Source organism: Leptonychotes weddellii, chromosome 8 (assembly GCF_054177405.1).
Source record: "Leptonychotes weddellii isolate Sample4059 chromosome 8, ASM5417740v2, whole genome shotgun sequence".
Taxonomy (NCBI): domain Eukaryota; kingdom Metazoa; phylum Chordata; class Mammalia; order Carnivora; family Phocidae; genus Leptonychotes; species Leptonychotes weddellii.
This window is the reverse complement of record NC_138376.1, coordinates 115,760,992-115,766,215: the sequence shown is the minus strand read 5'-3', so window position 1 is coordinate 115,766,215 and position 5,224 is coordinate 115,760,992. Positions and strand designations below refer to the sequence as shown.

The following is a 5,224-nucleotide window of genomic DNA, read 5'->3' as shown; positions in this document are numbered from 1 at the left end:
TTTTTTTTTTAAAGATATACTAATTACAATTTCCTTTGCTCCATTACAATGGAGTTCCTATCCACCCTAGTAAAACTACTATTTTCTACTTAGGTGAGAATTTTACAAGACTTTGAGCTCCATGAGACGTTAAATTTTTTTGATTGCTATATATATACTCAATGCCTACAACAGTGTCAACAGCATAGTAGTTCAATAAATATTTGTGGACTAAATTGATGTATTTCCCTTGAATTGCCTTTATATAAATCTGTGTTAAATTGATGACTTAAGGTTAGAAGTTTAATTACCATGCACTCCCTAAGGAAAACGTGTCTAGTGCCTCATTCCACCTTAGGTGGAGGAAGAGGATGGAGATTGAGACTGGAGGAAGCATGGCCAATCGTACTGTGGAGCCCGTATCTGTAAATCCTGAAACAACATAGTATTGTGTGTTGTCCGGTTGTATTAAAACGATGACCAAGAAAATAAAACTCCACTAGCAGCTTGTCCGAATATCTTTGTTTACCCATTCCCTGTTTTATTCATCTTATGTCGTGACAAGAGCCTCAGTCGAATTCTGCGTATTTGGATTTGTCATAAACAGATTTTTGGCCCTTGACTCTCACCTGTAAAATAGACACTCTGACTTCCTAATCTCTAAGGAGTGTGGTAAAAATCAAATGGGAGGAAAAGTGAGCGAGAACTTTGGAAAAAGTTACCAAGGTACGATACGTGATAATAATTTAAACCCCTACCATCCCTCTTCTCTGCCCCGACCGCCGCCAGGAGGCGGTGCGGACTGCGCAGGCGCGTCCCAGCCAACCCCGCCCAGCTCCCCGCCCGGTGCCTGGCGCCCGGCGCGCGCACGCCTCCCAGCGTCCTCGCTCCCGGGGCCTCGCCCCGCGTGCGCTGGAATCGCCGAGGCCAGCCCCAGCACCGGAAGTGACCCTGACGGGTTTGCCTTCAAATTCTCGGCGAGCTGAAGCAGCAGTGGGGGCTGGTGACGGTTGGCCACCGCCGTCCTGGGGCCGTGAGCACGGAGCAGAGTGGTTGGGGCTGGGCAGGGCCCTACTTCCTAGCCGCCCTGAGCCACGCACGGCCGTTCCCCTCCGCCTGGCGGTGGGCGGTTTCCCAAGGATCCTCGGCAGCCACAGGTGAGTGTTCACGCTCCGGGGAACCCCGGCCCCGGTGGCCAGCTTGGCGAGATTCGGGGCCGGCAATGAGAGCCGTCTGCGTATCCTGCCATGAGCCTGCCCTTGCCTGCGCCGAGGTCTTAGGTCCTCGCTGTTGTCGCTGACACCTGTAGCTCAGGTGACGGGTCCCCTACCTGAAGAATCCTGTCCAGCCTGGGACTTTCGGGGGTTCCTGGCGATCCCCTTTCTAGGCCTGTGTCATTAGAGAAGTCTCTGGTCGGAAAAACACATCTCTCTCTATTTCTTCGCTTTTTTGAGCAGTTCTCTCCCGAATTCGTCCACGCCCCCGCCCCATATTCTCACCCCTGAAAAACCTCGAAAGCCTTGAAATGGGATGCAGCTTCTTTTCTTACATTTTGTTAGGTAGGTGTGATATTGTTGAGGATGTTTCTTTATTCTGGTGCTGGGCGTCCTCTGGGAGGTTTTTGGCCCTTTTGGTTTAGAGTTGGTACCTTTTAAAAATATGTATCCCTCGAAACATTTGTTTCATATCGTATAGTATATGGTGACGAAGTTAGAGATAAACGTGGATCCTTAAGTACCTTACAGTGGATAGTCTCAGCCCTTATTTAATCAAAAATAATTTTTTCTTTTGACTGAGAAGTGCCATTTTATATCAGTTACTAAATTCCAACAGCACAACTTTGCATCCTTCTCTCTTGAAAGCATTCATTTATGTGTTCCTCTTTGAAATCAGACCTTTAGTTACTGCTGAAAACATTCCTAATGTTTTAGAATCTTTGCCACAATGATAGAACACCACGGTGTCAAGAAGATTCTTGTAAAGTTCACAGGACTAAATGTCTCAATGTGCAGCCCTATTGTCTTTTCCAAAGGAGATGATTTTTGTAATCAGTAAGTTCTCACACAGGAATCGAGTCAGAACTCTTTATTTTGTATTACTATTACTATCACTGTATCATGCTTTAAAAAAAAAGGCAGTGCTGATCAATTTCCAACATTCCTAGACTGTGGAAAGCTATGTAAAGCTCCTCTATGGCTTTGGTTGTTCAAGAAGCTTTTACATTTTACAGATTCAGTACTTGGCATATTATAGAACAGATTCTGCATTTTATTTTGAAAGTGGTGTCCCAGTTCTGACAAATACTAAGAATTAGAGAATCTTGTAAAATTTGCTGTAGTAACAGCATTGTTGAATTTCTGTTTACAACAATGGTTTAGGTTTTTCTTTTTAGGTACATGATTGGTTAAAAAGATAATGTATCAAATCAATGTGGTCAATGTTGATTATATGCTAAATAGATTTTGCTTGTAGTGTTTACTGGTACGGCTTGAACATGGATTTTGAATTACATTTTACTTGTTATATTCACTGATTTGTTTTGTTCAGGGTAAACAGAAAGTTTACCAAATACAGATATATGTATTCTTTTTTTTCCTGAGCAGGCATTCTTTTGATAACTTTCTCATGCTTCTTGAGAATTTATTATACAGTGATTATAAAGGTAAGAAGAATGTATTCCATGCTGTAATTGGTCATGGGTCACTCATTTATTGTATGTATTTATAATCAGTAGTGACTGACTGTAAATTAGCATTATGGTTGTTTTCGTATCCCAGAGATGAACATTCTGAACACTGCTTAACAGTGTATTGTCACTTTTAAAGTTACACTCGATTTATTGAAATGCCTTCAAGAAAATGTATGATTGAGGTTCATCTGTTTTTGTTTTAGGACATCAGTTTTACAGATAAGTGTTTTTAACATAGGTGTTGATTACCTGTGCTTAATACTATGGTATGCTTGTTTCCTCCTCCTAAGTGAAGAAAATACACCTAGGATAGATCAAATGATGTCCCTTCTACTAAACTTCAAGGATTTAAAGGCTTAATTCTTATTTTTGTCTTCAGTGCAATTCCTTGCAACTGAGTAGGTGCTCTGTAAATACTTCTTGAATGAATGGCCTATGCACATTACAGTAAAAACTGAAATATTAGTGGAACCCAGTCTAACTCCTTAAAAAATTAAGTGGATACGGTATCCTTTTTAGGTGTGGAATAGGGAAGGCCCCATATTGGGAGAGCGTAGGAATCTTAGAACCTCAGATGTTTGGATCTATTGCCTATTCTTTTTCTGTCTCTTTAATCACTTCTTTTCCTTAATTCTGGAGGAGAAAAAGACACCCTAAGTCTCTTTGTAGAGATTCCACACCACAGCAACTATTAAGCTTGCTAGAAATTTTGCTGTAATATTTTTTATTGTGTAAAGTTTTTGACTCTGTTACTTGAATTAAAATTTCGTGTTGCACCTTACTTAGCTTAAAAAAATTGATTTAGTCATTAGTGAAAATGAATATATAAGCTGTGTAAGCAAAACGTTGGTTCTGACAGGATAATGTAAAGGAAATGCTTGCTGTGAGATAAAGTAGGCATCACATATGGTTATTTTTCTCTTTAGTAATCTGTCTAATCAAGAATCTGAGTTTTTGGGCAATATCATGTTTATAAGTGTTCTATTAATTGAACCAGTAGATGCCTTTTACTGTTCATGGTGGTTAAAATTTGACTATAGGCTTTTCTCCAATATATTCATTTCTTCAAAAATTGCCAGATATTGTGCCAGGTAGACCTCATTTTTGTACTCCTGCAGTGTAGTTTTAGCAATGATAAGAATATATTCTTGAAAATTGGAGTCTTGTAAATTTACAGTGTTGATACTCATTTGAAAAGAAAGCTGTCTTAGAGACTACTACTAGAAGAATAGGAAAATTTATTTCTGTCTCACATTTAGTCAACTAAGGGTATTTTGATACTATTTTTCAGTAAACACATTGTTTCTTTGATAATCGAAAATTTTTCAGGTCATTTTTCAGGTGGCCTTGGATTGACTTTATATTTCTTTTTGTTAGAAAATGTCAATTCATTGGATGCTAAGGAATTTTATCTGACTAGAAAGAAGTATTCGTAACATAGAACCTTCAAAGAAGGCCTGGAGTGAACTCTATGCATTGTGGGACATTGAATCATGATCCTTAAAAAAAAGTAGGGGGGACACCTATATATCAGTAGCGACTTGATTTAGATTTTTTTTAGTAGAGGGGATGGGAAGAAAGATCTGGAGGGAGTCAGTTGAGGAAAAGAGGAAGAGAAGGGAGAAGACAACAGAGTCTTGCTATCCAGGCTCATCTAGATACACTGTATACTGGCAGCACCTGACCCCAGCTCTATTCTTCTAACATTGTTTCCCAGACTAGGTGTCACTATAGGGCATTTAGAGCCTTGGGGCAGAAGCAGTCACAGTTCTGGTAGGGATGAGTTGAGGATCAAGGAATGTGAGAGTGCTGAGTGAGGGTCAGGAACTAGACAAAGATAAGAAATCTTAGTAGTTCAAACAAAAACCTGGCATTCTTCATTCAAAGATTGTTTGAATATTTGCTGTGTGCCAGGCATGGTTCCAGGTGCTGGGGGTTTATCAGTAGATAACAGGGAGCCATGCTCCCTGGCCATGGAGCTTTTATTAAGATGGAATATTATCAGTGGTCATGACTCCATGGAATCACTATGTAGGTCATGGGTTTTTTTTCTTTTGGACCTCAAATGCTCAATCTTGAGTAACTTACAAACCTCAGTTCATAGCTGTATTGCTTCATAACAAATTACTCTAAAACTTAGTGGCTGGAAACAACAAACATTTCTCTCAGTTTCTTTGGTCTTTGGTCATAGCTGGGTGCTTGTGATTCACGGTCTTTCACAGGCTGTAATCAAGGTATCAGTCAGGGCTGCAGTCATCTGAGGACTCAACTGAGGAAGGATCGGCTTCCAGGCTCCCTCACATGGTTATGGCAGGATTCAGCTCCTCTGGACTATTGGATTGACTGCCTCAGTTCCTCACTGGCTTTTGGCCTGGAGCCTCCCTCAGTTCTTTGCCACATGAGCCTCTGCACAGGCAGCTTAGAGCAGACCAGCAAGAGGCAGTCTAATCTCAGAAATGGCATTCTGTTATTTTTGCATATTCTGTTTGTTACAAATTCACATTCAAGTGAAGGTGATTTCACAAGGGTATGGAAACGAGGGGGCAGAGGCTACTG

The 5,224-nt window shown here is 40.8% G+C and overlaps 1 protein-coding gene across 4 annotated transcripts in view; it reads left to right on the top strand.

Annotated features, from left to right (window-relative positions):
• The first annotated feature begins 978 nt into the window (after window positions 1-978).
• Window positions 979-5,224, top strand: part of KATNA1 (katanin catalytic subunit A1) — a 33,701-nt gene continuing 29,455 nt past the window's right edge. The window contains exons 1-3 of one of the 4 annotated variants that reach the window (XM_081829134.1): window positions 997-1,136; window positions 1,437-1,538; window positions 2,583-2,641. The gene's annotated coding sequence lies outside the window, so the exon portion shown is untranslated. Of the gene's footprint in view, window positions 1,137-1,436; window positions 1,539-2,582; window positions 2,642-5,224 lie in introns of all 4 variants that reach the window. The other 3 variants (XM_081829133.1, XM_006735822.3, XM_031030714.2) reach the window with 3 other exon arrangements.